The sequence below is a fragment of the Lissotriton helveticus genome, chromosome 11, assembly GCF_964261635.1.
Source record: "Lissotriton helveticus chromosome 11, aLisHel1.1, whole genome shotgun sequence".
Lineage (NCBI taxonomy): Eukaryota > Metazoa > Chordata > Amphibia > Caudata > Salamandridae > Lissotriton > Lissotriton helveticus.
In genome coordinates this window covers 1,104,735,250-1,104,747,336 of record NC_136072.1, presented here as the reverse complement: position 1 = coordinate 1,104,747,336, position 12,087 = coordinate 1,104,735,250, and the positions used below count along the sequence as shown (strand labels likewise).

The 12,087-nt window shown below is 45.4% G+C and overlaps 1 protein-coding gene across 8 annotated transcripts in view; it reads left to right on the top strand.

Moving 5' to 3' along the window:
- CABIN1 (calcineurin binding protein 1) overlaps nt 1-12,087 on the top strand; it is a 1,271,888-nt gene that overhangs the window by 773,459 nt on the left and 486,342 nt on the right. The gene's annotated exons all lie outside the window — the stretch shown is intronic.

Sequence of the window (12,087 nt, the reverse complement as noted above, 5' to 3'; positions counted from 1 at the left end):
GTGTTCTGGCGCGGAAAAGCTGTGTGCAAAGAACTGACGTCAGCGCGCGGAGGCGGCGTCTATATACTCCAGCGACGTCATCACGGCGCACGACGCCGACGACGCGGAGCCGCAGGGGACGCCTGCAGACGACGCCTACCGACGCGCAGGGGTACTGCTACGCAAAAGTTTCCGGATCCAGACTGACGCCTGGGGATATTCTAAGGTAAGGAATCTAATACTAACTACTGTTTCTTACAGATATATCGTTACCGAAGGTAAGTAACTTGTTCATTTCTCCATGTGCTGGGAAGTGTGGTCATCCTTCGGGCCTCTGCACTCCATGGCGTCACAGTATGTCGCAGGTGCGACCCTCTTACTACTGGTTTTGGAGTGGCTTGTGTTGCACCACCGTCTGTCCTTCTGGATCGCTGTGGGGCTAGCTTGCTGTCTGCATTTTTGCATGTAACTCTGCCTGGCCCCACTTCTCTTGTGGGCCCGTGTGTGATGGCCCCTCCCGTGGGGAGTGTCCGGGCCCTTCTTGGCCCTCCCAGCCTCTAAATTCGTCTGGCTTGTCCCGGGTGGATGGTTCCGTGGTGCTGGCTGTGCATGCCAGTGAAGAACTGCTGTTCTTCTGCACCATTGTGCCTTTGGTCTCTTCTTCTTCCATCTGCCTTTTTGCTGAGGCACCGTTTGGTCTTGTCTGTGGCCTTCTGGAGCGGACAGGCATGGATTCCCCCTTCACTGGGTGTGTTCCCGGTGGAGGGGGGACTTGATTTGGTTCTACCACTTCTCCTTGGGGTCTCGGGGTAGCTCTTCTTTCTTGGTGCTCCTCTGCGTTGCCTATGCCCCGGGGACTTTTGGTGGATATCTTTGGTACTTTGACTGGGCTCGTGGTGCTCAGGCCTCCCTTCGCCTTATCCTTGTTTTCTCCTGCTGGGGAGGGCGAGCAACCTCTTTGCTAGTCTCCTGCATCCCCTCTGGGACTGGTGGTCTTCTAGATGAGGGGGTTCTTTTTCGCCTGGGGGGGACCGGGCTTGTTCCTTTTCCGGTTCACTCGGCCCCTGGGGACCCTGTGTTGAGTCCAGGCTGGTGGGTCCTTTCTCAGACCCTCCTTCCTTTGGGTATGGCTGGGGTATCTATTTTACGTTAAGGAATCTGCGGCTAGTAGTCTCTATCAGTTGTACAAGTTACTTACCTTCGGTAACAATTTATCTGGTAGAGACGATTCTAGCCGCGGATTCCTTCACGACCCATCCTTCCTCCCCTTTTCTGCGAGGACCCCTCTGTTTGGTTTCTACAGTTGCCTCCCTCTGGGTTCATTGTTTTCTGGGGGTATCCTCTTCCTTTTCCTTCCGGTCAGGCTTCCCTCTAGCTGATTTCTGTTCAGCGTGGGGGTCTACCTGGCTCTTTTCCTCTGTTGTTGGGGTTTCTGATCCCCACATGGTCTTCATTGTGAGGGGTTCTTTTACCTGTCCTTGGCCTCCTGTTCCCTTCAGATGGCACTGTGGCCCACGAATGGGTTCCCTGTCCTTGCCTCCTCCTCCTTTCTGGAGGTATTCCTTCTCTGGCAGGGTGATCTGGGGTTGGGTTACTTTTACTCCTCTGTTCCCGGGGTTGTGGTCCTTCCCCTTGTGGTTGTAGTAGCAGATTTTCTTCCTCTTTCCTCCCTTTCTCTCTTTCCCTTTCTGTCGAGGCGCTTTCACATGCTTGTACCTTCAGGATTGCTCTGGCCTTGGCTTGCAGGGTGGTTCTCCTGAGTGGTGCTTTGCACTTTCTTGCTATGGCCTTGCTGCTCTAGCCTTCTGGTGCCTTACTGCCACCCGGTGTTTCCGCCTTGGCTTGCGCAAGCTGTTTCTTAGTGTGGTGCTCTGCTCCTTTTCTGCTCTGGCACGCTTTTGATGACTTCTATTGCCTTGGGGCCGTCGAGTGATGTGCCTCGCCTTTTTTTCTTTCTCTCTGTTTGTTCTCTGGTTTTCGCACACTTTTCCCATGCTTTCCTTAGTTTTGTTGTGATGGCTCCACAATGTGGCACGGAAAAGTTCTCCGAAGCAAATTACCATCAGTGCGCCGGGGATGGGCTTATGTGACCTCGCTGACGTCACGCCCGTGGAGGACGTAGGGCGGAGTTGTGTGGCACTGCCACCCCGGCGCGCAGAGATGCTGTGCAAGAAAGTTTTCCGGGTCCAGTCTCACGCCTGGGAGATGTTCTACGGTAAGGAATCTGCAGCTAGAATCGTCTCTACCAGATACATCGTTACCGAAGGTAAGTAACTTGTACTTTGCTTTTCAATTGTGTCACGGACGTTTCGACCTCTTAAGAGATATCAGATCTCATCAGGACCTATAAATAGCGGGACACCTGAAATCAAATGAAAAGGGGAATAATTAACCTAAGTGAAAAATGGTATGTGATCAATTGAGTTTGGAGAGGGACGCAACTACAAATACCTGGGTTAAAATTAATGTGTTGTCAGAAGGTAGCGGATACACCGAAAGAAAGTGTGGTGAGGGAGGTAGTACTTACATAGGGCCCAGCCAGGCGCTATAGAGAGGAAACATAATTATAGGAGGGAATCATCAGCAGGAAGAGCTGTCTGGCAGTACATGGATATTGCAATTTTTTTATTATTTGTACGGTATTATAGAGACAACTTACCCCTGTAAGTATGGGGGCGTCTGACAATAAGGGTAGTGTGTATCCAAGTAACACTTCTGTGTTGGACAAGGATGAACCAAAAAGTCCCATTCAGTATGAGCGTTTGAAAGGATATAAAGAGGCTGTGTCAGTATATACCAGCCATGTAGAAACACTGTAATTGCCCTTGTATACTGAGCATATAAACTGCAGTGAATAATGGCTTAGCGCATGTGAGGGTGGTAATAAATACCGCAAAGTGTCAGCGAGTACGTGGCACTTAATGCCGGATTTGCACAAGTTGAAATGCCACTACCAGGAGAACAGAGTCAGTCTGTCTCCTTCATGGGTGAGAATCCAAAAGACGGCGTGCGAGGGGGAAATTATTGCCAGTCGCGTATAGAGAAAGCAGACCGTACTAGCAATCGAGATGGTAGTTTTGTTAGACTGTAATGCTATCGGGAATGCCGATCTGTGTGCTTGCGGCTGGAGTGAAATAAAGTTGGCGTGTGGCAATGGGAACCTTGCTGGTCGTGTTAGTAATGACAGGAATGCAGTCCTAGCAATGGAGATTATCGATTAGCTTGACCATACTCTGAACGGACTTGCCGATCCTTATGTTCAAAGCTTAGGCTGGATACCTTATTGCTGGTACTCTGTGGCATAGAAGTGGTCTCTGCTTGTATCGGAAGTACCGATCTGGTTGTTTTATGGCTAATGCTGGATACATTAGTGTCCAAGTAACCAATGTATGTCAGGCAAGGATATTCACAGTGTGTTGGCGGAGTCCCCATTTAAGTGCAGAATACTAGGCCTGTGTCTGCTTACTTGTTGGGAAGTGGTGAGATTTTAGGATAGAGGGTAGGTGGAGGGGTTACAGTTCTTTGAGTATTACTAATAACAGATTGTGTTTACCTGGGATAAGAGTGCTATATGCATTGATACCAAATATGGGGTACAGATAGAACAATATTAAGTGAAATACATCCTTCATGTGGAGCAACACCACGCCAATCTTCTGAGGTATTAGAAGTGGTTGTGACATGACAGCTGAGTTTTTTTACCAAGAGTACATGTAACAGATCAGTACGGCCCCAACCAATATTGAGAAAATTACATCACAAGTGTGGATACAAAGCCACGCCATTCTTCTATATTGTTGCGACCATGGGTGATAGACTCAACTCGTTTAATCCATTTACATTCCTTCCTATGCAGAATTTGTCCCAAATCACCACCTATTTCCGGAATTGTAGCCATTTAGATTACTTGCCATTTCAGTTCTTCTACTATGTGATTCTTTTCTTTGTAGTGTGCTACCAGAGGGGCATTTAGAACCGTGCACTGTATCCGGCTTCGATGTTGACTGATGTGCGTCTTTATTGGTTGTGATGTTTATCCAATGTACGGTAAATTGCAAGGACTCCAAATGCAATATACCACATCTCGCGAATTGCAATTTGAAAAGAAATGTAATTCTTGCCTAATATTTTATGTTCAAAGATCTTTGTGTCAAAAGAGAAATCACAAGCCACACAATTATTACAACAGTAGTGCCCTTTAACTGGTGGGAGACCCTAGGTGGAATGTAAGGTTCTAGGTTTTTGATCAGCATTTTTCTGTGTAGATGAGTGTACAAGATGATCTTTTATGATGTTCCCACACTTGTGGGCAAACAACTGAGCTACAATAGTGATGAGTGTGTGACCCAAATGTCATTAGGCAAACCATTTTTTCGAGAGGTGTCTTTGTTTTGGCAACAAGAAATTCCTCTCTTGGACAGTACCATGCTCGTTTCAGGGATTTTCTAACTACTCCTCTGGGATAACCTCTGTCTATCCGTTTGTTTTTTAGAATTCTGGCTCGAGAACAATTCCTGCAGAGATGCAGGAATTGCGATTCTCCTATTAACATGACCAGAGAATCTGGATTTCATTAAAGACACGGAGGCTGACATTATGCATTATCCTTTAATAGCAACTCACACAGCCGCACTACATCATAAAGGATAAAGTTCTAAAGTTAATAACACTGAACAAAGGATGTATCCAGGAGATGATCTGCCTCTTTTAAAAGAATCGCAGCAGGAAAGAACTTCAAAAACTGAGAGATCCGGGTAACAGGAAAGAACTTCATAGGCTGAGAGATCCAGGTAGCTTGAAAACATCATGGAAGAAACTTCAGCAAGTCAAAGGCCAGCCGGTTAAACGGAATTGCCTGAAAGAAAGGAAAGATTAAGAACCAAGAGCCTAAAGAGCTAACTCATCACATAGGCATAATAATAGATTAGAAACAATTGAAGCAATCAATAAGATCATGAACAATATATCAAAAGATGTAAAAGTTCATAAAAGACATCTCAAAAGTTGTAAAAGGGAGGAGGGAGAGATAATGTCAGCCTCCGTGTCTTTAATGAAATCCAGATTCTCTGGTCATGTTAATAGGAGAATCGCAATTTCATTACAAGACCGGAGGCTACATTATGCATGTTCGTAGCCCCGAAGGACAACCTCAGACATATGCTCGATAGGCTTGCAGTAATGACGAGCAAAGGTATTAGCATTTGACCAGTCAGCAGCTTTCAGGATATCATCCAACTTACCACCTGACCAGAAGGATTTACTGGCCATAGCTCCTCTAATAGAATGTGCTTGAAACTTAGAGAGGTCTGTACCAGCAAGTTTCATGGTAGATTTAACCCATCTAGCTATGGAGGTGGAAGAAACAGGTTTAAAAGGTTTCACAAAAGAAACTAAAAGTTGATTTGCATCATTAGGGCGTAGGAGAGACATCCTAGCGTCATATTCTTTCATACAAGCAACCACACAAAGTTTAGGCAAACTGTCAAAACGAGGATAAAAGATCAAATCTGACATGGTTTTAGTTCTTCTGAGTAATTCAAACTTGACACCAAACATATCATAACATCTATTTGAAATTTCTAAGCTTCTGATGTCAGATACTCTCCTACAGGAGATTAAACATAAGAGTGTGGCGAGTTTAAAGGAGAGAAACTTTCTATTAAGGGAAGAGTTATCTGGCCAAGAACAAAAAAGGTCTAAAATACACTTGACATCCCAAAGGGTCTGGTATTTAGGTCTAGGGGGTCTTCTTAGTCTTATACTCTTGAGGACCCTACAAATGATAGGATTTTTACCTACCAATTTACCGTTGATAGGAGAATGACCAGCAGAGATTGCGGATCTAAAGCAATTAATAGAGCGATAGGAAAGGCCTCTGTCAAATTGTTCGACCAGAATATTAACGATATTCACGACAGGAGTCTCCACGGGATCCAGACTCCTTTCCAGGCACCAATGAAACCATTTCTTCCAAATGTTGTTATATCTAAGGTGTGTTCCAGGTGCCCAAGATTCTCCGAGAAGAGAGAGAGCTGTCGACGAAAGTCCAGACAGCTCGTTAGATTGCCTGACACTTTCCAGCAAGAAGGGTCAGATTCCCCTCGAGAATAAGATGATGGTCTTCCCCGTCTGCGTTTGAGACCAGGCCTGGAGAGGCTGGGATCAGGAAGGGAATGTCGCATGCTAGTTCCAGGGCTGTCGGGAACTAAGCTTGGGACGGCCAAAAAGGAGTTATTAGGATCAGAGGGCATTGATCCGATCTGACTTTCTGAAGGACCCTCTGAATCATGGCGAAGGGGGGAAAGGCATAACCCAGGAAGTGAGACCAAGGTTGGAGAAACGCGTTCACAGCAAGAGCGCCCGGGTCTGGCATCCAACTGAAGTAGTTGGGAAGTTGGAAGGTAAGTCTGCTGGCAAATAAATCCACGTCTATGGGACCCCAAAAGTGGAAGAGGGAATTGAAGACGTTCACATCGAGTTTCCAATCCGAGAAGTCTATAAGGAATCTTGAATTCCAGTCTGCAGAAATGTTCGATTTCCCGGGAAGATACTCCGCCCTGAGGGAGATTTTGTGTTCCAGACAGAACATCCAAAGTTTCCTGGCAAGATTGGAGAGATCTGCAGATCTCGTCCCTCCAAGGCGATTGATATAGGCCACAGCGGAAACGTTGTCCATTTTCAGAACAACGGACCTCCCTTGGATGGAGTGTTTGAAGCTCATAAGAGCGTATAAACCAGCCGTCAACTCCAGAAAATTTATGTGTTGAGAAGATTCCGATAGGGTCCAGACCCCACCGGTGTTCTGGTCTTCCAAACGAGCACCCCAGCCATGAAGACTGGCATCTGATTCTAGGACAAAATCCGGGGATGAGCCGAAGATAGCTTTGCCGTTCCAGGCGTCTAAGTTCTCCAGCCACCAAAAGAGCTCTGCTCTCGCATCTGAATCCAGAGAAACAAGGTCCCCATACCACAGACCTGAATTGAGGGCTTTTCTTTTTATTCTCTGAAGTGCGCGGTAGTTCAGAGGGCCGGGAAAAATAGCCTGGATGGAAGAAGAAAGGAGCCCAAGAAGTCTGGCTAGTTCGCGGAGAGTTAAAGACTCTTGTTTCAGGACAGACCTGATCTCCTTCCGGATCTTGGCAATCTTCTTGGCAGGAAGAAGGAGAAGGCATTTCAAGGTGTCTAGGGTGAAGCAGAGGAATTCTATAATTCTGCAGGGAGAGAGAATGGATTTCTCTCTGTTGATGATGAATCCTAGGCTCTCTATTAAGTTCATGGAGGTTTCTAGATCTCTTAGGAGGTCTGAATGGGATTGGGACATGATAAGAATATCGTCCAAGTAAATGATGAGGCGGATACCTCTTTCTCTTAGGATTGTAACGACACACTTCATGATCTTGGTAAAACACCAAGGGGCAGAAGAGAGGCCGAAGGGAAGAGCTTGGAACTGATAAAGACGTTCTTTCCAAGTAAATTGAAGGAAAGGTTGATGTTCCTTGTACATAGGGATGGTGAAGTAGGCGTCCTTCAGGTCTAACTTGACCATCCAGTCTCCTTCGAGAAGGAGATCCCTCAGGAGGTGGATACCCTCCATTTTGAAGTGGCGATAAACTAGAAATTTGTTGACTTCTCGAAGGTTTATTACAGGTCTCCAACCTTTGTCCTTTTTCTGAACAAGAAACAGTGTGCTTATGAATCTTGCATCGGACCAGGGAACCTCCACAATTGCGTCTTTTTTGAGCATGGAAATAATTTCTTCCTCCACGATCATTTCTTGATCTTCCGAAAGGACAAAGGGTTGGGGTAAGCGTGATTGGAAGGGAATCTGAAAGAAGTCTATCTTGAAGCCCATAACGGTTTCTAAAACCCATGGATCTTGGGTAATTGAATCCCAAACATGATAAAACTGTTTTAGTCTGCCCCCTACTATGGGAGGGATAGAAGAAGAAGGAGTAGTACTTACTTGTAGAGTTGGAGGTGTTGGGAGTACCTCGACCTCTCGAACCACGGTTTCTTGGACCTCTTCCTCTTTGGGGAAAGAAGGGTTGTCTAGGGGGGTAGAAGCCCCTTCCTGTTCCTCTGAAGGATGAATAGGGTCGTTGGTTGCCTCGGCCGGAAGAGCGACCCCTTCTACCGGCCTGGCCAAAAAGGTTGGTGTTGAATACCCGTCTCAGGTTATTTTGAGCTCTATCAAGGGCAGTAAAGGTGGATACGTATTTACCAATCTCCTTGATTATGTCCTCTCCGAAAAGAAGGCCTTTGGGGTTCTGGGAGGGTTCTTTCTCCGCCATGTCACCTAATTTTGGGTTGATTTTGTTTAAAATAGACCTCCTCCTTTCAACGTTCAAACTTGAGTTAGCGTTGCCAAGGAGAACGATGGCCCTTTGGCTCCATCCTCGAATTAGATCAACATTCAAGGGGGTCGAGGAGAGATGGGATTGTTCGGCCATATCCAGGATTCTAACAAGGGGTCCTAAGACGTCTAAGAGGCAGTCTTGGCAGCCTTTAAGGGCTCTCTCCAATCCTTTTCTGGGGTCTCGCCCTAATTTAAATAGGAATTTGATAAGATTTGGATCCAGGTTAGGGGTTTGACAGACCCTCTCATCAATGGTAGGTCTGGGGGATTCAGATCTCATTGTATTTCTAGTGTTTCTATCCAACAGGTTTCTCAACCAGCGTGTAACAAATTTGGAAAATGATCCTGTGGGAACCACTTTGAACTGTTAGGGTGAGAGATGTTTAGGGGAGAAAACATCTCTTCTCCAATAGGGTTTAAAATAATATTTTTTGAGGTAGGTTCCGGATCAGATTGGGAGTGAAGATCATGTTGGACCTCATCCAGGTCAAAGACGAATTCGTCTGAGGAGTTGTCATCAAAGGAGGATGAAGAGGAGTCAAGACCAATATTTTTATTTTTTTGGTTAGCACTATTTCAAAGTGTGTCGCGAGGGACACCGTACATATTTGTGCCGGCATGGGCACCGGTCAAGGGAGTGTCCCGAGGGACATCAGGTTCAAGTGGGGCGCGGTGGCCTCCCATCCAAAGCGAGGTGCTAGGACCTCCTGTACTATGAAAGGCGCTAGGGCCTGTAGTGCTTTCACAATGTTTGGTCTTTTTGGGTATCTTACCGTGTAGGGGGGGATCTTGAGGATCACACGGTCTTTTAGAGAGCATGACTTCTTTGAGAGAGGACATCATACATGACTTAATTTCCTGTTGAAGGAATTTTTTAAATGAATCGTCGATGGGGGCAGGTGAGCTAGCAGTGGCGTCGTCAGAATCCATGTCAGACATGGTGTAGTAAGAGCTCAGAAAAAGATATTAAAAGGTAAGGTAATAAACTTCTCCTCTCTTTCTCCTCTTTTTTTTTTTTTTTTTGGTGTTTATTATTATTATTTTTTTTTGGGTTCAGAGTCTAAAACTACTCTTTTTTTTTTTTTTTAATATAAGGCAAGGGTGGGTGGGTTATAGAATTCTAATTAGGTTAAAGGGGTAAGGAAGGTATTTAAAGGGGAACCAATAAACTTATTAAAGTCCTTATTTGAAATAAGTGGTTAGATGTTCGGGTGTATTATGGGTTAAAAGGGTTAATTGAGGCAAAAACAGTGTTTTGTATTATAATAGGGCAAGAGTCCGTGAAAAGCGCAATCAAAAAGTGTCTCCGGCGGCTGAGGCAGAGCAACTGACAGATTGCCGAGGAGTGCTCGAGCTCAGCCGCCGGAGAGAAGGAAAGTCGCTTAAGAGAGGAGGCACGCAACGCGGGTGTTGCTAACGTGCTTTCCTCTAAAGCGGCGTGTATTTTTAAGGAAGCGAGAAAATCGCTGTGAGCAAGGAGGGGGCGAAACGGGAGAGCGGCGGACAGTGAGGAAATTGCTGCGCGTTCGCGCAGGGGGAAAGGATCGTTGGGAGATGAAGGACGACCGAAAATTGGAAGTCCATGGAAGGGGGGTGGGAGTGGGAGTAAGGAACCAGCACCACCACCACCGGGAGAGAAACGAGGAAGTGAAAAAACCTCTAAAAGGAAAGGAGTAAGTAAGGCATCACATTCATATTGAAACATTTCGAAATTGACATTTTATCATCATATTGGCAATAAAAACCTTAGTAATTATCATTAAATGAGAGATATAAGCATATATTAGCAATAAGACATATAGAATTATCATAAAAACTTAAAATATAATGCGAAATTGTTGAAAGTAAGGAGAGAAAGGAAGTAGTGACTTATCTGCTGGCGAGCCGCTTTTAAAAGAGGCAGATCATCTCCTGGATACATCCTTTGTTCAGTGTTGTTAACTCTAGAACTTTATCCTTTATGATGTAGTGCGGCTGTGTGAGTTGCTATTAAAGGATAATGCATAATGTAGCCTCCGGTCTTGTAATGAAATTGGCCAAAGGGCAGGTCATCTCTCAAAGCTCGAGGGTTATTGCTTTTATAGGCTAGCAGGGTCTTTCTTTCTGTTGGCTTTCTGTACAGACCAGTGTACAAAAGCCCATTTTCATGTTTTATGATCAAGTCCAGAAAACTTATCTCTGCTTGTGTATTTTGGAGGTAAAAGTCAAATATTTCTGTACTCCATTCATGTATGTAACAAAATCCTTGGTCTACCTTTGTGCCTGACCAAACAAAAAAAATATCAACACATCGTTTCCCGCATAATATGAGACTGTGAATGTTTACTGCAAATTGATTGTTTGATCGCTTTTTGCTTTTCTGTATTCCTTTTTAAACCTTCATATATGTTACTACTTGTCTCTTTAGTTTATAGGTTTCACCTTTCACTTGGGACACAGAACACTTTTATTTGAGCCCCTTTTGTTTGGACTTTTTTTATGTAATATAAATCACAATACATTTTACCTACTGGGCTCCATATGTGCTTTTTTGAAAATCCATACATCTCCTAAATTAATGCCATTGTGCTGAATCTGTATCATTACTTTAAATACTAGGTTTATTTTCATACTAAATCCACAGGTACCATTGTTTTCTTGTAATATAATGTCTACCCTGGTTCGTGTGAGTAGGGTGGTCCTTGTCTCCATTGAAATTGAACATATTAGAACACATATACTTACTAAATACGCAGGTCAAAGGAGAGACAGGAGAGAGGCATTACTAGAGTTATGGGCAATCTTCATAGAGGCCCAGGGTGATAGCTCTACAGTACTGACAGTAAATAAGGCGTCAGCACCTTCCCCACCATATGCAGGTATTGACGTGCTCACGCCAGCTCCCCGCGCATTAGGAGATTCCTATCTGCCAATAGTAGTAGCCCCCCCACCAACAGATTGACAGTTAGGCCAAAGCACAAGGAACCAAAAAGTCAGCAAGCTCGGACGATTCCATTGCAACCCAAGTCTCTCAAAAAAGTCCCCAAATGCTCGAACCCCAATACCCCCCCAACCACCACTGTCTACCATCTAGGATGCATAGAACCAGCAGCATGGAGAACACACACTCCCACTGGTTCAGGCGAACATATACAAGTGATAGGAGGCTTGTGGCAGTTTTAATGATATAGCAAGTTGGGGTGAGGGAGGAAGCCCCAGTTCCCCAGGAATCAGTGGCGAAAGTGAGGCTACGGGATTTGCCCAGATAGCCGAGAAAATGACAGAGAGTAAATTTGAGTCTAAGTTTGGCAAATAAAACAGTGCATAGCACAGAGCGAAGAAGGCAAACTAGACTGGACAAGGCAGAACGGTGCAAGCTTAGGCTAGAGAGATAAAGAGCATGGACCCAGGAAGCCCAGCAAGAAAACAGAGAATCTTACCCATATATAAGGGAAGCAGGGGTAGTTACAGGGCACCGATCGGGGAAGAATCAGAGGCAGAATAATTGAGAGGTTTCTGGCAGGGAATCAGATCCTCATCCAGGCAGTCAACATAAGAGAGAGGCTGACCAGGAAATAAGAGACCAAGACAGCCTAGTATTGACCCAACCAAGACCCCTTTGCGTGCACACGAGGGGAGCAGCGACGAGGACGTACGCCGCTCCACCTGAGCGCACAACAAAGGTGGATTGACCCAGAGGGAGTTAATAGGAAGAAAGGAAGGTGAGATCTTTGCGCGCCCATTCTGTCACCCATTAGCCTACTGGACCGATG